This window comes from Saccopteryx bilineata, chromosome 9 (assembly GCF_036850765.1).
Source record: "Saccopteryx bilineata isolate mSacBil1 chromosome 9, mSacBil1_pri_phased_curated, whole genome shotgun sequence".
NCBI lineage: Eukaryota > Metazoa > Chordata > Mammalia > Chiroptera > Emballonuridae > Saccopteryx > Saccopteryx bilineata.
In genome coordinates, this window is record NC_089498.1 from 70,744,598 (window position 1) to 70,767,920 (window position 23,323).

The following is a 23,323-nucleotide window of genomic DNA, read 5'->3' on the forward strand; positions in this document are numbered from 1 at the left end:
CAGAAACATTTTTCTGTTCTTGTATATGCCAACTGGTGGTCAAACCCACAGTCCTTGCCTATTAGGATTATGTTTCAACAAACCAAGCTATCTGGCCAGGGCAGGTCTTTCTTTTTATATAAGATTTTTTTTTTTCACTTTAGAGAGGGGGGAGAGAAGGAGAAAAGGGGGAGGAGCATTAAGCATCAACTCCCATATGTGCCTGGACCAGACAAGCCCAGGGTTTCAAACCGGCAACTTCAGCGTTCCAGGTCAATGCTTTACTCATTGCACCACCACAGGTCCGCCTGGTTTTTAAGTGGTGTCGTTTTTTAAATTAATTAATTAATTAACTAATTAATTAATTTTAGTGGAGGGAGGAGCCGGAAGCATCAACTTCCTTATGTGCCTTGACCAGGCAAGCCCAGAGTTTTGTACCAGTGACCTCAGCATTCAAGGTTGACACTTTCTCTACTGCACCACTACAGGTGGTCAGGCATAGCTGATCTTTTTAAATCTAAGTTGTTCTTGCTCTCCTGGACCTCTAGTATAATTGACAGCATTAGATCTTTTCCAATGCTAAACTATTGCAGATTTATCTTGCTCAGCCTACCCTGTTAGCTCCCAGGACCCTGCAGATTATGCTGTACTAAATTACCAAAGGGGAATGAATTCTTTCCTACTTACTTAAAAAGATATATATATATTAATTTTTTTTATTTATTCATTTTAGAGAGGAGAGGGAGAGACAGAGAGAGGAGAGACAGAGAGAGAGAAGGGGGGAGGAGCTGGAAGCATCAACTCCCATATGTGCCTTGACCAGGCAAGCCCAGGGTTTCGAACCAGTGACCTCAGCATTTCCAGGTCGACGCTTTATCCACTGCACCACCACAGGTCAGGCCAAAAAAATATTTTTTAAAATTATAGTTTACATTCAATATTATTTTGTATTAGTTTTAGGTGTGCAACATAGTGGTTAGACAATCACATACTTTACAAAGTTTCTCATTGATATTTCCAGTACTTACTGGACACTGTACATAGTTATTACAGTATTATATCCTTGATTTTCTTATGCAGAATAAATCTATCTTTAGTTGTTGTACCACTTATATTGCCAGAATTTATGAGGTTCTCACAAACACTTAGTATTGTTAATTTTTTTATGATATATTGCTTTCTTTGAAAGATTTTTTTTAATTTATTTTTTTTAGATTTTATTTATTCATTTTAGAGAGAGGAGACAGAGAGGGAAGGGAGGGAGGAGCAGAAAGCATCAACTCCCATATGTGCCTTGACCAGGGAAGCCCGGGGTTTCGAACCGGCGACCTCATTGTTACAGGTCGATGCTTTTACCCACTGCGCCACCGCAGGTCAGGCTCTTTGAAAGATTTAATTACTGATTTTGGAGAGAGAGGAGAGAGACAGCAGGTGAGCAAAAAGCATCCATCAACTTATAGTGAATTGCTTCTCATTTGTGCCTTGACCGGGCAAGACCTCAGTGTTCCAGGTCCATGCTCTATCCACTGCATCACCACAGGTCAGGAGGTATTGCCAAATTTTTAATGTTTCCCAATGGAGATTATATTCTTTATAAAAATTTATTGATTGATTTTTACAGAGAGAGAGAGAAACATTGAACTGTTGTCCCACTTATTTATCCATTCCTTGGTTGATTCCTGCATAATCCCCATAGAAGATGGAACCTGCAACCGTGGCATATCAGAATGATGCTCTAAGCAACTGAGCTACCTAGCCAGGGTGGGATATATTCCTCAGGAAAGAAATACTGTGTGTGTTTGTGTGTGTTTGAAGTGAATATATTTTTTCCCTAGGGCACTGCCGAATGTATCAATAATTAATAAGCAACGGAGCTAAGATGACATTAGAGTTATGTCCTTAGGAAGTTAGATAAGCATAATTTCAACCCATTATATAAGAGTTTCACATCTTTTTCTAGAGAGGCGATTGGGAATAAAACGGGAATTCTTGTTTTTTATGTTTTTTTTAGGAATTTTATTTTTATTTTTTTATTTTTATTTTTTAAATTTTTTATTTTTTTAAAAGATTTTATTTATTCATTATAGAGAGGGGAGAGAGAGAGAGAAGGGGGAAGAGCAAGAAGCATCAACTCCCATATGTGCCTTGACCAGGCAAGCCCAGGGTTTTTTTGAATTGGCTACCTCAGCGTTTCCAGGTCGACACTTTATCCACTGCACCACCACAGGTCAGGCAGAATTTTTGTTTTATTATTAAGAAAAAATGGGGCAAGTAGTGGGAAGATAGTGGGAAGTTGCTTAAACATTTATTCTTTTATATTGAAGTCCGGAAAGAATTACAATTTTTCTTCTCCTTGAGTAGACACCTCCTTTTATTGTTTAGTTTCCCATGACTTGTCCAACCTTTTCATTTCTATTATAAATATCAGACTCCTAAGTGTCAGGTTCAGATGAGCCTGATGTTGCTGGGCACTATGTTTAAGACTCAGATACCCAGGTGGCTTGAAATACCTACATGCTGATGACTCCTAAACTTGTTTTTCCAAACTAAATTTCTTTTCCAAACTCAAAAATATCCCCAAATTACCTAATAAGCGCAATTTATCCATTTTTTTTTTTGATGGTCATTTAGACAGTTTCTAATTTTTTAGTGTTGAAATACTTGTGTTGCTGCCTGACCTGTGGTGGCGCAGTGGATAAAGCGTCGACCTGGAAATGCTGAGGTTGCCGGTTTGAAACCCTGGGCTTGCCTGGTCAAGGCACGTATGGGAGTTGATGCTTCCAGTTCCTCTCCCTTCTCTCTCTCTCCTCTCTAAAAAAAATGAAAAAAAAAAAGAAATAGTTGTGTTGCCATGGCACAATTCCACCTTCAGAGCCTTTGCCCTTGTTCTTTACTATGTACTAAGAAAAAAAAAAAGCCCTCCCAGCTTCCTCCCTTATCTCTTTCAGATCGACTTAATGAGCTGATTGCTATATTTAAAATTACAACCTTCCCCAGCAATCCCAGTTCTCTTTCCTGCTTTTCCCTCCTCTCTCTGACCTTTGCCATCTGATACATTACATATATTCTGCATATTTGTCTTTATTTTCTGCCCCCTCACTCCTCTCCATGAACAAATGAAGCTGCACAAGCACAGAGGTTTCATTTTGCTTACTGCTGTTTCCTCAGAGTTTAAAACAGTGCTTGGTACACAGCAGCACAGATTCAACCAACATTTGTGGAATGAAGAGAACAAGTGTCACCATGGACAGTTTTCTTTTTTTTTTTTTTAAGAGTTGAGGCTTCTTTTTTTTTTTTTAAGACTTTATTTATTTTAGAGAGGAGAGAAGGAGGAGAGAGAGAGAGAGAGAGAGAGAGAGAGAGAAGAGGGGAGGAGCAGGAAGCATCAACTCCCATATTTGCCTTGACCAGGTAATCCCAGGGTTTTGAACCGGCAACCTCAGCATTCCAGGTCGACGCTTTATCCACTGTGCCACCACAGGTCAGGCGACAGTTTTCTAAGTCTTTGTGATTTTCCCATTTCAATACTTTTAAAAGTGAATTATTTTAATTAACAAAAGCCAGGATATTGCTATTTCATGATCATCTTTTGCCTTTTGTTCTTTATGAAAATCAAGTTTTGACTGAAACTCTCCCGACATTCTTTTCATCTAGGTACAGGAGATTGTTTCTGACAATGTATTCACGATTAGGCTTTTGAAAACATTGACTGAAACTATTTTTGCAGTCAAGATTTATTTCAGGCCCTGGCCGGTTGGCTCAGCGGTAGAGCGTCGGCCTAGCGTGCGGAGGACCCGGGTTCGATTCCCGGCCAGGGCACATAGGAGAAGCGCCCATTTGCTTCTCCACCCCTCCGCCGCGCCTTCCTCTCTGTCCCTCTCTTCCCCTCCCGCAGCCAAGGCCCCATTGGAGCAAAAGATGGCCCGGGCGCTGGGGATGGCTCTGTGGCCTCTGCCCCAGGCGCTAGAGTGGCTCTGGTCGCAACATGGCGATGCTCAGGATGGGCAGAGCATCGCCCCCTGGTGGGCAGAGCGTCGCCCCATGGTGGGCGTGCCGGGTGGATCCCGGTCAGGCGCATGCGGGAGTCTGTCTGACTGTCTCTCTCTGTTTCCAGCTTCAGAAAAAAAAAAAAAAAAGATTTATTTCAGCCTGACCAGGCAGTGGTTCAGTGGACAGAGTGTCTGACTGGGAGATGGAGAACCCAGATTCAAAACCCTAAGGTCGCCTGCTTGAGCGTGGGCTTAACAGCTTGAGTGCGGGGTCACTGACTGAGCAAGGGGTTCCTCACTGTGCTGTAGCGCCCTCCCCTAAGGTGTGTGTGTGTGTGTGTGTGTATATATATATATATATATAATCAATCAGTGAAAAACTAAGAAGCTGCAATGAAAAATTGATGCTTTTAATTTAATGACAAGATAACCTAGACATGTTTTCTTTGAATATATGTACCCTGATTTATTAATGTCATCCCATTAACATTAATAAAAATTTATTTTAAAAAAATTGATTCTTTTCATCTCTCTCCCTTCCTGTCTGTCTATCCCTGTCTGTCTCTCTCTTTGACTCTCTCTGTCTCTGTCAAAAAAAAAAAAAAAAAGATTTATTTCAAGTGCCATGTTTCTGACTTTTCCAACCAAGACATTTATCTGGCTGTAGCATTGAAAACATAGAAGTGCTGTCACAAACTGGAATGTGTTTTTCTCCTGGGTAGGAGGCATATTTTATTTAGAGCTGTATGCCTAGTTCCTAGCTGAAGAATGTATCTGAGGCTCTGGCCAGCTAGCTCAGTTGGTTAGAGCATGGTCTCATTTATGCCAAGGTTGCAGGTACCATCGGGTCAGGGTATAAGCAGGAATTAACTAATGAATACATGAATGGGTGGAACACCAGGTTAATGTTTCTTTCCCTCTCTGTCTCTTTTTCCCTTCCCCTCTCTCTCTAGGATATCTATATTTGAATGAATCAATCAGTGGAAAAAGTTGAAAATTTAGGATCTTTCTCAAAAGAGCAATCTGCTTATGCTTATTAAAAGAATAATTTTGTGTAGAATGAAGACAAAATGATGTGGAAGGCAATGACAGAATGACTCTTCTCTTTAGTTGAAGTTTGATCTGAGAAGAATGATAGTTCCATGAACAGGATTTTCTTTACCACTGTGACCTCATTTATTAAAGATTTGGATTTCCTTGTCTGTGTGATGACTGACTGTTGGAAGAAGCAACAGCCATCAAACATTTTGGGAGACATTCAGATGCCCCAGTCTTTTTTTTGGGGGGGGGTTAATTTTTATTTTTTGTACTTTTCTGAAGTTGGAAACAGGGAGGCAGTCAGACAGACTCCCGCATGCGCCCGACCAGGATCCACCCAGCATGCCCACCAGGGGGCAATGCTCTGCCCACCTGGGGCTTTGCTCTGCTGCAACCAGAGCCATTCCAGTGCCTGAGGCAGAGGCCACAGAGCCATCCTCAGCGCCCAGGCCAACTCTGCTCCAATGGAGCCCTGGCTGCGGGAGGAGAAGCGAGAAACAGAGAGGAAGGAGAGGGGGAGGGGTGGAGAAGCAGATGGGCACTTCTCCTGTGTGCCCTGGCCGGGAATCGAACCTGGGACTTCTGCACGCCAGGCCAACGCTCTACCACTGAGCCAACCAGCCAGGGCTACAGATGCCCCAGTCTTAATGTTGGCATAATGCTCCTATTGGGCTATTCCTCCTAATGCTGAAAACTTACTTCTTCCTGTACCTTAATTTCTTCATCCATAAAGACCACCACCAAGGTACAGGCCAAATAACTAACAAAAATATTACGATGACCTTTGCAGACATCAAGCACTGAGTCAAGGGAACAGAACACTCTTGTGGTAGCTGTCTTTGCTGTTTATTTATTGCTGTTTATTTATTTATCTTTGTGACAGAAACAGAGAGACACAAAGAGAGGGACAGATAGGGACAAACAGACAGGAAGGGACAGGGATGAGAAGCATCAATTCTTCATTGCGGCTCCTTAGTTGTTCATCGACTTACTGCTTTCTCATATGTGCCTTGGTGTAGGGGTGAGGAGGGACTACAGCAGAGCTAGTAACCGCTTGCTCAGGCCAGCGATCTTGGACTCAAACCAGTGACCATGGAATCTTGTCTATGATCCCACACTCAAGCCAGTGACTCGATCGATGCTCAAGCTGGATGAGCCCCTGCTGAAGCCTGCGCCCTCCGGGGGGTTTTGAATCTGAGTCCTCTGTGTCCCAGTTGGAGGCTCTATCCGCTGCACACCACCTGCTCAGGCAGTCTTTGCTATTGAGGGGCAGTTTTTCATAGCTAGCGACCTAGATACTGCACAATGGTGTGTCACCTCTGACCTGGCACCCACTTATGTATCTACAGATATTCAATTTACTGACCCTAAAACTTTTTTCGCAGCCCGAGAGTCCTTTGGAAAAAAAGATAATGACTAGAAACCCCTTCCTTTCCCAATGTTCTGCCTCGACCTAAAAAAAAAAAAAAAAAGTTGGAAGAGAGCAGGAGGGCTAAGGGGAGGCAAAGGGTCGAGGGGGGCGGAGTCCAGCTCCAATTTGGGGAAATCCAGCTCGCGTTTTGCTTCTCACTCAGCGGTGCGGGGTCCAGGGGAGGCAGAGCCCCAGCTTCACTCCCCGAGGTCTGTCCTGGGGCGACACTGTAGCTCCGGGGGGCTGACCTGGCGGGGAAGAGCCGCGCAGACCGCTCAGGCGCCACTTTGTGCACGTTGCCGCAGGCGTCTCTGCTCCCGGGTCTGCCCCCCGGGACGCGCCCCTGCCCCGCCTCAATCATGCAGCTCTACCTGCCTCTCCGCTGTGGACGTTTGGGAAGCAGCCGTCCACCGCGGAGGCTCAAGCCCTAACCGTGCCGGTAGGTGTCCGTCCCGGTCCCGCGCGCGCCCCTCACTCTCTCCTGGGCCCCGGGCTCCAAACTTGTGGGGATGAGAACGAGTTGGAAAGTTTGCCCAAGAGCTGGTGCAGGCTTGGAGCTGGGGGCGCGCGCGCTGCCCTCGAGCCTGAGCCGGCCCGCGGTGATTGGGGTCCCGGCCGAGGGCAGGGGCGCGGGGACCCGCACGCCGGGGCCGGAGGGGGTGCAGGGGTGGCGCTCTACTCCTCGGGGCTGGCGCTGGGGCTCCACGTCTGCGGGTCCTCTGGGGCCGCCAGGGTAGCCGGGCTCCCCGCGGCGACCCCTCACCCCGGGCGCTTGGAGAGCTTTTGTTGAGGGTGGGAAACAATGCCCCCAGCGGGAGGGCGCGACCGTCTGCCCCCTCCTCCGAGCCCCCGCTGCGGGGCGAGCTGGGGGAGGTGGGGACGCCTCGGGCTCTGCTCCGGGGGCAGCTGGAAACCCGGCTGGCGGAGGGAGGGCCAGTGTGTTCCCGAAGGGCCCCTGGACTTGCTGACCGTGGAAGAGCCTCTCAGGGCGGTCGCACGTCGGGGCGCCTCCGGGTAAGGACAGGGGAGAGTTGGGTAAGTCCTGGGTGGGCAACCCGGGGTGTCTCGCGCTCAAGCATAACCCTGAATAATCCCCCCTTCTCGTGCTGACATGGGACAGGCTCCTCGGGAGAACGTTTTGGCTCTTGCTTCCCTCAGCGTTTCGGGGATAGGACTTCAGGAACGAAACTTTGTCCAGGGGTTGTCCGGGAGTGCTGCGGATCGGGAAGAAAGGAATAGGGGATAACATTCGTGTTTTGTTAAAATGGCTTTTTAAAGAAACTCTAAGTTCCACCCGGTTGCCCAACGCACTGGCGTTGCCTTCGCTCCAGTCCGCCCAGGCGTTGTCCCCGAGCGGGCCCCGAGGGTGGGAGGTGCGCGGACTCCGGTGCCGGGGCCAGCTGGCGGCTCGGGAAGGCCGGTCCCGGTCCCGGTCCGCGAGGGCGGTGCCGCTTCGCGTGTGGTGGTGTCTTGGATGAGACAGGGCTAGATCCCTTTCTCCCCTTTCCCTTTCTCGCTCTTCCCTTCCTCCCCTCTCCTCCTCGCCCCCTCTCCTCACCTTCCCTTCGTCTCTCACCCGCCCTCCCACGTCGGCTTAGCTTCCTGGAGAGGCTGAGTGCGGTCCGTATATATATTTCTACACGAAAAGTGTTCAGGAAGTTGGTGGCCGGTCCCTGTAAGCTTTCCACGTGAATGGGTAACCCAAATTGGGCATTTAAAAAAAAAAAAAATGATCGGAGAGGGAGAGATCGATTTTTTGTTGCACTTACTTATCCATTCATTTGTTAATTCTTGCGTATATCCTGACCGGGTATCAAACCGCAACCTTGGCCTAGGGGGACAACGCTCTAACCGACTGTGCTACCCAGCCCGGCCAAATTGGGCATTTCTGACCCAGTAAAAACTAATGCATCACCAAGGGAACAGATATTGCTCGATCTAGGAATTTCTTTCCTCCTCCCCCTAACTGGTCCTCCTCACGAATTAACAATCTTGTATAGGTCGCAACTGTGCCTCTACCCACTTTCTCCGGTTCTGCTTTGGGAGACAAAATAAGCTGCATAATACGTCAGACTATTGATCAGTTAGTGAAGAAATGTTTGAAAAGTGCTTCAAAGATCTTGAGCGAGGAAAAGATGAGGTGCACAAGCCAGTGTCAGCGGGGTTCGCAGCGCGCCGTCCCGGGATTGGCTGAAGGGCGGTGCTCCGGGGCTGCAACCTCAGGCCCGCCCGGAGCCCAAGTGTGCTCATCCTTTACCCTTCCCCCTCCCAGCCATTAAACCGTAGGCCTCAGGATGTTAAAAAGAATATGGAAAAGGTGCTAGTTAAGCAGTTTGGGCAAGTGTTATTTAGGGCATATTGGAATTTATGACTACAGTTAAATAAGGTGGGGGTACATGCAAATGGATGACTTAATAAAGACATATTGGGAGATTAGTCCTATTATTTCCAAGAACTAAATATTTAGGTAACGTAATTTTGGGTGCTTTTTCTGATTTTATTGGTATTGGATTTTTTACACAAGTGAAAAAAATCAAGTCCCATCCCTCCCCAATTAAGGTCGGTCGTCAACCTCTGACAGTGTTTAATTCCATGTGATGATTTCAGTCAAATTTCAGAATCAAGCTATATGGGAGTAACGTACAGTGTACCTTTTTCTTTGAGAGGATGAGTAGCTCAGACTTAAACTCTTGGGTCCACCACTTGAACATTTTAATGTAAGTTAACTATTGCTTTCAGCTCCTGTCTACCAGAATTGATAGGTCCGAGGTTTGGATCACCGTGGTCTCTGCCCTTTGTTCCTTTTCTCTTCCTCCTCCAATCTTCTTTATCTGGTTTGTCTCTCCCCTCCCCCACCTTCTTCTTTGAAACTTTATCTTTCTCTCCCAGCATACTTAAATTTCTCTTTTTCCTCCCTCTGTTTTTCTACCTTTAGTCTTTAGTGATTTAATCCCAGTTGTCTTTATAGTATTCTAGCTTCATTACTGTAAATTTATTCCCCTTCTTCTGCCTTTTGCCCCTCCTTTTTAGACACATTTTCTTATGGCTTTTCTCTCTTCTTCCCAGTGTGTTTTATGCTATTCTTGTTTTAAGAAGGCTCATTCTATCACCTTTTTAACTTCTCGCTTCCCTTTTCTGTAGCCCTTGTAGGCCTTTTTTTCTTGCTCTCTGCAGGGCAGCAAGGTTGTTTTACATATGGAAGGAGCCTTTGACTAAATCTGCTGGCATTTTAGTGAGTTTCCTTGAACACCTTTTCCATGTGCAGAAGTCTCTCACACTTCCTGTGGTAGAAAACTATCTAGGAACAGCAAGGAACCCGCCCACCTCCTCTTCCTTTAAATGTAGGACTTACAGAAGTTACTGGAGGAAACTAAGCCAGGTGGGGTCTTTAAAAAAGGTATGTTTTAAGTCTTGTATTTGTCAGTCAAGTGCAGTAGCCTTTAAATTCCCAAGAGCTCAATGCAGTGACTAAAAACAGTGTTACTTTGCAACTAGCTCTCTGTATGCAAATACTACCTTTTTTTGGCAACTGCTGGTAGTGAGAAGGATTGCAGTATAGTTTTAAATTGACATGTGGGCTGTATTATTACATCAGGTCAACCACTTCCTGCCCAGGGAACTTTGGGAGATCCCAAGGAGAAAGAAATATAGGTGGGAAAGGACTTATTGACATGGTACTGTCAATATTGTCCTTTACAGACAATTGATAAAATTGAGGAAGTCAGCTTTTCATTTTCTAGGCAAGGTGATAACTTCAATAACTGTGAAAAAAAGGCTCTGTTTAGTGAAAGACTCTAATTACTTAGTAAGCTCAAATAACATTCAGGCAAAAATCTAATCCTATTTGTTGACCAATTTGGTTAAGGAAATTTAAAGAATGTGTGGCCTGCCTTGGCCAGATTGCTTGGCTGCTCAGAGCCTCTGCCCAAAGCACCGGGATTGCAGATTCGATCCCTAGTCAGGGCTCATACCGGAACAGATGGTTCCTGTCTCCCTCTCTCCCTCCGCCTCCCTCCTTCCCTTCATCTCTGGGTAAAATCAATAAATTAAAAAAAAAAAGTTAAAAAGAAAAAAAGGGTGTGTGGCCTGACCTGTGATGATGCAGTGGATAAAGCATTGACCTAGAACGCTGCGGTATCCAGTTTGAAACCCCAAGGTACAAATGGGAGTTGATGCTTCCTGATCCTCTTCCCTTCTCTTTCTCTCTCTCTCTCCTTTTCTCTCTCTCTTAAAAAAATAAATAAATAAAAATCTAAAATAAGGCCTGACCTGTGGTGGCGCATCGACCTGGAATACTGAGGTTGCTGGTTCAAAACCCTGGGCTTGCCCGGTCAAGGCACATATGGGAGTTGATGCTTCCTGCTCCTCCCCCTTTCTCTCTCTCTCTCTCTCTCCTTTCTTTCTTTTTTTTTTTTTTTTTTACACAGAGGCAGAGATAGACAGGGACAGACAGACAGGAACGGAGAGAGATGAGAAGCATCAATCATCAGTTTCTCATTGCGCGTTGCGACTTCTTAGTTGTTCATTGATTGCTTTCTCACATGTGCCTTGACCACGGGCATTCAGCAGACCGAGTAACCCCCTGCTGGAGCCAGGGACCTTGGGTCTAAGCTGGTGAGCTCTTTGCTCAAGCCAGATGAGCCCCGCTCAAACTGGCGACCTCGGGGTCTCGAACCTGGGTCCTTCCGCATCCCAGTCCGACGCTCTATCCACTGTGCCACCACCTGGTCAGGCTCTCTCTCCTTTCTAAATGAATAAATTTTAAAAAATCTAAAATAAAATTTTTTTAAAATGTGCGGTCTGACCAGGCTGTGGTGCAGTGGTAGAACATCGGACTGGGATGCGGAGGACCCAGGTTTGAGACCCTGAGGTCGCCATCTGGTTTGAGAGAGAGAGAAAGAGAGAGAAAGAGAGGGAGAGTGAAAAAGAAGGTGGAGAAGTGGGAAGCATCTACTTGTAGTATGTAGTTGTTTTCTGTCTCTGCCTTGAACCGCGCGTGCTCATCTGGTTTGAGCAGAGCTCACCAGCTTGGACCCAAGGTCGCTGGCTTGAGCAAGGGGTTACTCGGTCTGCTGTAGCCCCACGGTCAAGGCACATATGAGAAAGCAATCAATGAACAACTAAGGTGTCACAATGAAAAACTAATGATTGATGCTTCTCATCTCTCTCCGTTCCTGTCTGTCTGTCCCTATCTATCCCTCTCTCTGACTGTCTGTCTCTGTAAAAAAAAAAAAAAAAAAAAAAAAAAGTGTGAATACTGAGTAGATCCTTTCACAAGCCATCTTTTTATTTTATTTATTTATTTATTTATTTATTTTTCTGAAGCTGGAAACAGGGAGAGACAGTCAGAAAGATTCCCGCATGCGCCCGACCTGGATCCACCCGGCACGCCCACCAGGGGCAACGCTCTGCCCACCAGAGGGGGATGTTCTGCTGCAACCAGAGCCTCTCTAGGGCCTGGGTCAGAGGCCAAGGAGCCATCCCCAGCGCCCTGGCCATCTTTGCTCCAATGGAGCCTTGGCTGCAGGAGGGGAAGGGAGAGACAGAGAGGAAGGAGGGGGGGGGCGTGGAGAAGCAAATGGGCGCTTCTCCTATGTGCCCTGGCTGGGAATCGAACCGGGTCCCCCCCGCACACCAGGCCGATGCTCTACCGCTGAGCCAACCGGCCATGGCCTCACAAGCCATCTTTATCATGTTCACCCTAGGACAGGGGTCGGGAACCTATGGCTCGTGAGCCAGATGTGGCTCTTTTGATGGCTGCATCTGGCTCACAAACAAAACTTTAATAATAAAAAAATAACGTTAAAAATATAAAACATTCTCATGTTTCCTACTGCTCATGTTTATGGTTGTGGGTGTCTGGAGCCAATCACAGCTGTCCTCCGGGACAACACCAAATTTTTATTGGATAAAGCATAATGTACACAGGTTGTTGTATGGCTCTCACAGAATTACATTTTAAGATATGTGGCATTCATGGCTCTCTCAGCCAAAAAGGTTCCCGACCCCTGCCCTAGGACCTATTCTTGCCACTTCTACAGTCCATCCTTAACATTACGTTCTCTACTTTGGGCTGGCATTGTATCCTTTCATGTTTCAAATAATGAGTTGGCTTCTTACCTCTTGGCATATAATGCTGGGGTTTCATACATTCCAGTCCTGTATCTCAAAAGGACATTTTAAGAAAATAATTTTGCATTATGGGTTAGGGGTCTTGGTGCCTTCTGGTGAAAAGAATAGTAAATAATGCATGTTATACACCCCACAGTTTTTATTCTTTCATTTTGTTTTATCTTCCAGAAAAATAACTAAGGATGGTGTCAGTTGCATATGATTTCCCCTCGTGGGCCTATTATACATCTTTAATAACAGGGATACCATTCTTTTATTTTCTGCTTTGATCATGTTATCCTGTAGTTATCAGTAGCACTCAGATTCTTGAATATATTCTAGAGTAGAATAAAACAGATTAAGAGAAATAATTGAAGTGTCAGTTTTCATTAGAAGTGAAAAAGGGGCCCTAGTCCGATAGCTCAGTTAGAATGTCATTGGGAAGCACAGAGATTGCTGGGTTTGATCCCTGGTCTGGGCACATACAGAAACAGATCTATGTTCCTACCTCTCTCTCTGTCTCCCTTCCTCTCATTAAAATCAATCAATAAAAATTTTTTAAAACAATGAAAAATGGAATTAGTATTCAATTGTGAATGTCCTTTTTTGTATGACTTAAGTATTCTATAATAAAAGCACCAAAAAAGGGATATGAACAATTAATAATGTTTACAAACTATTAAGGAAAATAAATTTAAGGAGATCTGTGGGGATAATTCCATATTTAAATAAGGACCTATTTAATCTAATGGACTACATCTTCCCCCCAAAAAAGAATATTTTTTAAAAAGGCTTACTGCCTCTTTTTTTAGAGTTCAGCTTTGGGGATAACTTGGTTTATCACTAAAGAAGATTGTGTTTCATTAGTGGAGCCAAGAATGATAAAATTAGAATCTTGTGGGAGGCCTTATTTTGTGTCTGATTGTTTCTTTGGCTGGGTGGTACCCAGTGGTTTCTTCCCTGCAGTTGGGTTTTCAGGGGTCATTGGCCTCTTTCAGGATCTCATAAAAAGGCTGTTACCATTTAAAGAGGCCACATTTTCCCAATCCATGTCGCTCAGAACTTTTCCATTTCCTTGTCAGGCTCTTTTTCAGGAGATAAGATTTGAATGGTAAACATCATCTTAATTACAAGTCTGAATTTCTAAGCACTTCAATTTAAAAATATAAAAGAATATATAAGAGACAGGGATTGATTTATAAACTACTTCCAAAAGCTGATCCCATGACACTTTCTGGCATATCCAGATTACTTGCCTTCACAGATGAATTTTTTATTTTTATAGCTAATTACAATACCTAGATTATAGGTTCCTAGTAATTTTTCATCATTGTAATCTTTTTATTTTAGATTTTTTTATTTATTCATTTTTATAGAGAGAGGGGAGAGGGAGAGGGAGAGGGAGAGAGAGAAAAGAGGGGAGGAGAAGGAAGCATCAACTCTCATATGTGCCTTGACCAGGCAATCCCAGGGTTTCGAACTGGCAACCTCAGCGTTTCCAGGTCGACGCTTTATCCACTGCGCCACCACAGGTCAGGCAGGACATCATTGTAATCTTGATACAAAAGATAAAGAAAACTAACGATGATATTGTTTAATTTTTAGGAAATAGGATGGGTTGCTTTTTGTTACCTGAAAAAAAATAAAGGAAAGATTGCTAACATTGCAATTGGAATGGCCTTTGTTTTCTAAAAATGTTAGTATAAAAAGCAGTGTTCTTTGGAGAAAATGTCCGAAAAATTTTCACAGCCAAAGAGTTAGCATAAGTGAACACTTTTTTTTTTAAAAGGGGAAAACAATAAGTTTAGATGCCAAGAACCCAAGTGAAGTATTCTCTGGCTTAGTGTTTGTATTTGGCACAGATATTTCAGGATGCTTTTCTTTTGTGGTTAATATTATCATTACTGTCTATTTAAAAAGTCTTTCTTACAGGCAAAATGCTTTGACTCTAAATGCTGTGCTCTGTGATTTTTAAATTTTATTTATTTTTTATTTATTCATTTTAGACAGGAGAGGGAGAGACAGAGAGAGAGAAGGGGGGAGGAGCTGGAAGCATCAACTCCCATATGTGCCTTGACCAGGCAAGCCCAGGGTTTCGAACCGGCAACCTCAGCATTTCCAGGTCGACACTTTATCCACTGCGCCACCACAGGTGGTTTTATACTCTGTGCTCTACAGTGTGTTAGGTGAGAACAGAGCGAAAAGAACCAGATTTTGCTTTGCAGAATATGGCAGACTGTTGTTTAAACTGGGTCTATAATAATTGTTATTTTCTCTCTCTTTTTTTTTTTTTGAGATAGAGAGAAGAAGACAGACAGGAAGGGAGAGAGATGAGAAGCATCAACTCTTATTTGCGGTATCTTAGTTGTTCATTGATTGCTTTCTCATATGTGCCTTGATGAGGGTGGGGTGGTTGGGGGTGGGTGGGAGTTTAGCATTTGCTCTATCCATTGCAACACCAGCTGGTCAGGCTATTTTCTCTGATTAGTTTTGTTTGTTTGTTTGTTTGTTTGTTTGTTTTTACAGAGACAGAGAGAGAGAGTCAGAGAGGGATAGATAGGGACAGACAGACAGGAATGGAGAAAGATGAGAAGCATCAATTATCAGTTTTTCGTTGTGGCACTTTAATTGTTCATTGATTGCTTTCTCATATGTGCCTTGACTGTGGGGCTAAAGCAGACTGAGTAACCCCTTGCTCGAGCCATCAACCTTGCGTACAAGCTGGTGAGCTTTGCTCAAACCAGATGAGTCAGCACTCAAGCTGGCAACCTCGGGGCCTCGAACCTGGGTTCTCTGCATCCCAGTCTGAAGTTCTATCTACTGCGCCACCGCCTGGTCAGGCTCTTATTATTAGTTTTTTGTATTTGAAGTTATGAACAACCTTTTTATAAACCTTCTATTTATTTATTTAATTTTTGAAAAGATTTTATTTATTTTAGAGGGGGAGGAGAGAGAGAGAGAGAAAGTGGGGAGGAGCCGAAAGCATCAACTCTCATGTGTGCCTTGACCAGGCAAGCCCAGAGTTTTGAACCGGCAACCTTAGCATTCCCTGTTGACGCTTTATCCACTGCGCCACTACAGATCAGAACTATTTATTTTTTAATTAAAAAAAATGTTTATTGATTTCTGGAGAGAGAGGAAGGGAGAGAGAGAGAGACAGGAACATTGATCTATTCCTGTATGTGCCCTGACTGGGGATCAAAGCAGCAAGCTCCCTCGTTTGGGATGATGCTCTAACTAACGAAGCTATCTGGCTAGGGCTAAACCTCCCACTTATTTTTTATTTTTATTTATTTATTTTTTAAAATCTTTTTTTAAAAAGAATTTTAATTAATTAATTAATTAATTTTGTGACAGACAGAGAGAGGGACAGACAGGAAGGGAGAGAGATGAGAAGTAGCAGTTCGTTGCGGCATCTTAGATGTTCTTTGATTGCTTCTCATATGTGCCTTGACGGGGGCGGGGCGGGGGGCGCTACAATAGTTCGAGTAACCCCTTGCTGGAGCCAGTGATTCTGGGCTCAAGCTGGTGAGCCTGGCTCAAACCAGATGAGCCTGCACTGAAGTGGCGACCTCAGGTCTCAAACATGAGTCCTCTGCATCCCGGTCCGATGCTTTATTCACTGTGCCACCTCCTGGTCAGGTAACTCCTACTTATTAAACACCTATTATATGCCAGCCCTGTGCTAAACCTTAATGCGTAACATCTTATTATATTTTCATAGGAGCCCACTAAGGCTGTGGCACTATCTTGCTTCATATCCTATTATACATAAGAAAACTGAGGGTACAGAGAGACAGATGAGTTTCTCAGAATCACGTGGCTAGTAATGTTTCTTAGCTGGAAACTGAAGCCAGGTATGCATACTTCCAAAGGCCTTCTTATACCCTATCATCGCTCCCTTCAACCTCAGACATCAAAAAGATGAAACTAGTACCACTAGGCTTTCCCTGTAGGAGCTCATTGATATCTCGAAACAGCTGCATTTCAGATGCAGAAATCTTGACTCAGTTAAGTGGTTTGCTGAAGGACATAGCTGCTGATCACACGTTAAAAATCAGGCTTTTGTGACACTGGCTCGAACCACTAAATGAAACTGCATCCAAGATTACTGCATCCCAAGATTACCTGGATCGGGTCAGTACAACAAAAATTAAAGCAAAATTTGAGAATGATAAAGGGTGTCAAATTTTTACTTTGTCAAGTTATAACAATTGAAAAAGAAAAAGCCTTCCCTGGCTGGTTTTCTCAGTGGTAGAACATCGGCCTGGTGTGTGGATATGCCATGTTTGATTCCGATCAGGGTACACAGGAGAAGCATCCATCTGCTTCTCCACCCTTCCTGTCCCCCCCATATTTTATATAATATATATATTATAATATATATTTATTATATATATCTTCCTCTCCTGCAGCCATGGCTCGATTGGTTGGCGTTCATCTGGCCCCAGTACTGAGGATGGCTCCGAGGATGGCTTCATATAGCCTCCACCTCAAGCACTAAAAATACTAGGTTGTTTGCGAGCATAATCCTAGATGGGCAGATTATCAGCCCCAGACAGGGGTTGCCAGGTGTATCCCAGTAGGGGCATATGCAGGAGTCTGTCTCTCTATCTCCCCTTCTCTCACTTGGAAAAAGAGAAAAAAAAAACAATTAAAAGTAAAAATACAAGCTTCTCCCCTTTAAAAAAATAAGGCTTATCTCACACGTTTTCACAAAAGAAAGGATTTTTATTACATTTTCTAAAAGATTGTGTTATTGCCTGACCAGTTGGTGGCATAATGGATAAAGCCTGGGGCTGAGACTTTGAGGACTCAGGTTTGAAAACTCCAATGTTGCCAGCTTGAGCATGGGATCATAGATATAGCCCCATGGTCGCTGGCTGAGTCCAAGGTCGCTGGCTTGAGCCTGGGGTCACTTGCTCTTCTGTAGCTCCCTCCACATGTCAAGGCACATATGAGAAAGCAGTAAAATGAACAAGTAGGTGTCGCAATGAAGAATTGATGCTTTTCATCTCTCTCCCTTTCTGTCTCTGTCTGTCTTGCTAAAAAAAAAAGAAAAAAGAAAAACAATGTTTTAATTTATTAATTTTAAAAAGAGAAGAGGGTGAGGAAGGAGCAGAAAGCATCAATTTTCCAAGTTGATGTTTTATCTACTGCTCCACCACAGTTCCTGCTTTTCTATTTTTTATTTTTGAGAGAGAGAGGAAGGGAGAAGATAGGGTAGAGAGATATGAGAGGCATCAACTTGTAGTTGTATCTCTTTAGTTTTTAGTTGTTCATTGATTGCTTCTCATGTGTCTTAATGGGGGGGGGACTTTCAAGCTCATGTGTCTTAATGGGGGGGGGGACTTTCAAGCTGACCCATTGACCCCTTGCTCAAGCCAGCGACCTTGGGATCATGTTGATGATCCCTCACTCAAGCTGGTGAACCTGCTTTCAAGCCAGATAAGTCCACACTCAAGCCGGCGACCTCGGGGTTTAGAACCTCGGACCTCAGCGTCCCAGGTTATGCTGGTCAGGCTATTATTATTATTATTATTTAAAGATTTTATTTATTCATTATAGAGAGGGAAGAGAGAGAGATAGAGAGAGAGAGAGAGAGAAGGGGGAAGAGCAGGAAGCATCAACTCCCATATGTGCCTTGACCAGGAAAGCCCAGGGTTTTGAACCGGCAATCTCAGCGTTTCCAGGTTGACGTTTTATCTACTGCGCCATCACAGGTCAGGCTATTATTTTATTTTAATTTTTATTTTTTTTAATTAATTTATTTTTTTTCTGAAGCTGGAAACGGGGAGAGACAGTCAGACAGACTCCCGCATGCGCCCGACCGGGATCCACCCGGCATGCGCACCAGGGGGTGATGCTCTGCCCCTCCCGGCGTTGCTCTGTTGTGACCAGAGCCTCTCTAGCACCTGGGGCAGAGGCCAAGGAGCCATCCCCAGCGCCCGGGCCATCTTTGCTCCAATGGAGCCTCGCTGCGGAAGGGGAAGAGAGAGACAGAGAGGAAGGAGAGGGGGAGGGGTGGAGAAGCAGATGGGTGCTTCTCCTGTGTGCCCTGGCCGGGAATCGAACCCGGGACTTCTGCACGCCAGGCCGACGCTCTACCACTGAGCCAACCGGCCAGGACTTATTATTTTTTTTATAAAAGACATTTCAGTAACAAAACAGAAAGACATAGTAAAGAATAAAGGAGAGTTTACAGAAATGAAACAATTCAGCTTTTTTTTTTTTTTTTACAGAGGCAGAGATAGAGAGGGACAGACAGACAGGAACGGAGAGAGATGAGAAGCATCAATCATTAGTTTTTCGTTGCGCGTTGCGACTTCTTGGTTGTTCATTGATTGCTTTCTCATATGTGCCTTGACCGCGGGCCTTCAGCAGACCGAGTAACCCCTTGCTGGAGCCAGGGACCTTGGGTCCAAGCTGGTGAGCTTTTTCCTCAAGCCAGATGAGCCCGCGCTCAAGCTAGCGACCTCGGGGTCTCGAACCTGGGTCCTTCCGCATCCCAGTCCGACGCTCTATCCACTGCGCCACCACCTGGTCAGGCGAAACAATTCAACTTTATAAAAAATTTTATAAGTCCTCATTTTTCTACAGACTGTTATCTATCACAGGGTTGCAGGCCAGTTTTTTGTAACTGTAAGAATGAGACAGCACTCGAACTCCAAGTGTGCAGGTATTTCTCCAAGAGGAGAAAGACCTGCCGGGGCACTTTTCAGGGAAGAAGGGCCCCAAAAACAGACTGAGGTAAAACTTTACAGGGTTGGGGATAGCCTCGAGCAAGGGTGTGCTGGTATGCTCGGCTTTCTGGAATATTCCTCTTTGGGGTGATTGACCAGCTTCCTGGAATTCTTTTGTCCCAGGGGCGATTGTCCAGATTGTCCGGTAATTAAGGGTGGGGTCAGGCAGCCAAGCAGAACAGCAAAAGGGCAGTTGTAATTCATGTATCTATCATTTCTCAACTCTGTGGTTACATATAAAAGAAAGGCAGTTATTAATTTTATAATACACAGTGAGGAGTGACGAGGAGAAAAAATTGGGAAATTATTGCTTTTTCTGGAGAGAACTCAAGAAAAGAACCTTGCCAAGCCAAGTCTCCCATCCAGTTAAGGAGGTTGTCAATTTCCGTGCTGTAAGGTCTGAACTAGGCAATGACTCCGAAAACCTGAATGAGGAAGTAAAATAATTTTGCAAGGTAATAATTGTTAGTTGCTTGATGAAAGTGCTGATTGAACAGGGTGACATGGTGATACATTGTCTCCTGGATGAGCCTCGTGGGACCTGCTGATCTGGTTCCTCTTGAATGGGAGGATATGTGGAGATTTTTAGAGACTGGGAACCTGTTGGTGTAAGTTTTAGAAGGACGAATATGTGTGGTTTAAAAGGAAGGGGGTTTGGAGAACATTCAGGAGGGAACTTCTCAGGTTGAGGGGCAGCTTCTTCCTGCTGTCATCCCTACCTATTTGATATTTCCCTCGTGAAGTTCTCCTTGGGGTATTGGAGAATAAGAGTGTAGGAGCATTTGATTGTAGGTAATCCTAGCGATTTCTCTCATCCGGGCCTGTAGGAACTTGATAAAGAAGGGGGCAGCCTGACCTGTGGTGGCGCAGTGGATAAAGCGTCGACCTGGAAATGCTGAGGTTGCCGGTTCGAAACCCTGGGCTTGCCTGGTCAAGGCACATATGGGAGTTGATGCTTCCAGCTCCTCCCCCCTTCTCTCTCTCTGTCTCTCTCTCCCTCTCTGTCTCTCCCTCTCTCTCTCCTCTCTAAAAATGAATAATAAAAAAAATTAAAAAAAAAAAAAAAAAAAAAAAAAAAGAAGAAGAAGGGGGCAAGTATTTGGATAAGGAGAGTTGTATAGCAGGGGTAAAATTTCTTCCATGGTAAAGTTAGAGATATTTTTTCCTGTCAGCTCTGGAGAGAGCAGTTAGCTTGAGCTAAAAGAAATGTTTCATGTCTGTTTGTATGCTCTTCTTCAGCCATGAAGACCCAGCGATCTTGTCCCCTTACTATGTGAGGGGTAAAAAGACTGAGAAGGGTTAAGAGGTGAATGCTATTCATTCTTCTAGTTCCTCAGGGATATGAGAGAGCTTTAGAGTTAGGGGACCTGTAAGGGTTGAAAGATAGGATTTAGGAGGTTTGCTGATATAGGGTTTCAGATGTTTCTGTTTCACGAGAGCAGGTTTCAGGGTTGGTGTGTAGGGATAGTGTAAAGCCAGTAGCCAGGGCCACCATCACAGCAGCCTGGTCCATGCAGGTTCGCATTGGATTCGGACAGTCGGTAAAGAAACAACGAAGCCAAAAACTGGTGGGCCATAGTCTTTAATCCTAGCTTGCACCTGGCGGGCAAGGCAAAATCACACACTGGGCTCCAAAACCCACTCACATTCAGTGCTCACAAAGCTACTGATTTATCCGAGTTTCCTAGAATCAAAGGTTTCTAGCTCACCAGTCTTATTCACCTCTGTTCCCCATCTCCTTCCTTCTCCCTGCACAAACTCTGCCCAAACTGGCTTCTCGCTCAGCACTCTGCCATCTTGGCTGCTTCTCCTGGCCACATGGCCTCTTTCTGCTCTCTCCTCTAAAGATAATCTCAGGAACCAAGAGAGAACAAGCTCCTATTCTGCCCCTATTTTATAGTGTAGAAATCCAAACCTTTAATCCAATATACAAAATAGGAAAGTCTCTAATACAAAGTCACTTATCTGGGGCATGATGGGATTGTACCACCCCACATCAAAAAGGGTGGGACAGGCTTAATCCCAAAACCAAGCCCCAGGCTACAAAGATCCTGCCTGCCCACAGAGACACACATTAATATCACCTGGACAACAGCCTCCACGTGGGCAGCGCCATCTTTAACAAAGTGAGCATAATATATTTTATCTGCCCAACAATCCACCCATAGCTATGCTCACTTTACTATCCACAATTTACATCACCGGCATCCCCGTGCAAGGAAATTAGGCACATTACGCAAATTACAGCAACATGGTAAATCATCCAATTTCAACAACTACAAGGTACATTTCACCAATATCTGAACACTGCGCAAAATGTCCTCGGCCTTCTTTCTAGCCATAGGAAAAGCTTTCCTGGGCAGGGGAGTGCTTCCAGCAAAGCCACCCCCCCCCCCCATCAGGGTATTTTACATTGTCCAAAATCCGTAATCCGTAAGTCCATCCAACAAAGGAGCCAATGCCCACTCCAGTCGTAGTCCAGGAAATTAGTCCATGCACATAGGGCCTCAGCCACCCCCCTCATCCCTGCCATCCTGGCAGGTCTTACACTGTCCCAAAGCACATGGCAATGGCAGTCAGCATTTCCATCTCTGCTCTGGAGAACATGTCCAGCCCTATGTCCCCAAATTGCAGACCTACCAGGGCCATAATAGGTGCTCCTTCCAGCTGCGCTCTCATTTTATGGAGACTGTGGATTGCAACTCCAGCCCGATTCTCCTCATCCTCCAAAGAGGAACTGAAAACACCAGCTCCCACTGCCGGGCTTGCAGCCCTGGGCCAGGCCTCAGTCCCGGCCTCCTGCCGCTGCTGGCTCTCCACAACATCCAGGGCAATCTGCAACTCACAGACATGTGAATCTTCCTCCAGCAGCTGCTCCATTTCCAGGTGAATCTTGCAAACCTGGTCGGCCTCCTCCTCCAGCGCTTCCTCCAGCTCCAGGGTCAGCATCTGTTTCTCCCACATTTGCTCCAGCTCCTCCCGCTGCTCGGTTGGCAGGTCCCGGGCAGTCTCTTCCACAGAGCTCTCAGTTTCCTCACGCATGGCTATAAAAGTCAGCCAGCCTATGGTCCCCAAAAGGACAGCCATGGGGAACCATAACAGCAGCCAGTCCTCTACTCCACCACTCAAAGGTGGTGGTTGCTCCATACCGAACTGTATCGAATCCTGCCACAGACTATGCCAAATGCAAAGCCAGTAGGCAAGGCTGCCACTATCACAGCCGCCCAGCAGGCAAGTAAAAACACACACTGGGCTCCAAAACCCACTCACATTCAGTGCTCACAAAGCTACTGACTTATCCGAGTTTCCTAGAATCAAAGGTTTTAGCTCACCAGATTTATTCACCTCTGTTCCCTATCTCCTTCCTTCTCCCTGCACAAACTTGGCCCAGACTGGCTTCTCTCTCAGCACTCTGCCATCTTGGCTGCTTCTCCTGGCCCCATGGCCTCTTTCTGCTCTCTCCTCTAAAGATAATCTCAGGAACCAAGAGAGAACAAGCTCCTATTCTGCCCCTATTTTATAGTGTAGAAATCCAAACCTTTAATCCAATATACAAAATAGGAAAGTCTCTAATACAAAGTCACTTATCTGGGGCATGATGGGATTGTACCACCCCACATCAAAAAGGGTGGGACAGGCTTAATCCCAAAACCAAGCCCCAGGCTACAAAGATCCTGCCTGCCCACAGAGATACACATTATTATCACCTGGACAACGGCCTCCACGAGGGCAGCGCCACTTTAACAAAGAGAGCATAATATATTTTATCCGCTCAACAGTTAGGTAGATTTTTCCAATTTTCTGATTGGCAAAGGTCTGCATGTGGTTCTGTAAGAAACTAGTGAACAAACATAAGAGGCAGGGTCCAAAATTTAGAAAAATAAATAGGAGAGCAAGTGGACTAATGAAAAGAAATAGTCAAGACACCCATTTTGTGCAAAACTGCTGATTCCATGTATACAAATTTGCTAGGCTTCAGAGAGAGAAAGTAGGAATAAGACAGGGAAGTGGCCAGTCCCCCTGCCCCTAGACCTACTTTTTTTTTTTTTTTT

The 23,323-nt window shown here is 45.0% G+C and overlaps 1 protein-coding gene across 2 annotated transcripts in view; it reads left to right on the forward strand.

Moving 5' to 3' along the window:
- Positions 1-6,807: 6,807 nt before the first annotated feature.
- TET1 (tet methylcytosine dioxygenase 1) overlaps positions 6,808-23,323 on the forward strand; it is a 168,398-nt gene continuing 151,882 nt past the window's right edge. For both annotated transcript variants that reach the window (XM_066242442.1, XM_066242443.1), the window contains exon 1: positions 6,808-6,856. The gene's annotated coding sequence lies outside the window, so the exon portion shown is untranslated. The remainder of the gene's footprint in view (positions 6,857-23,323) is intronic.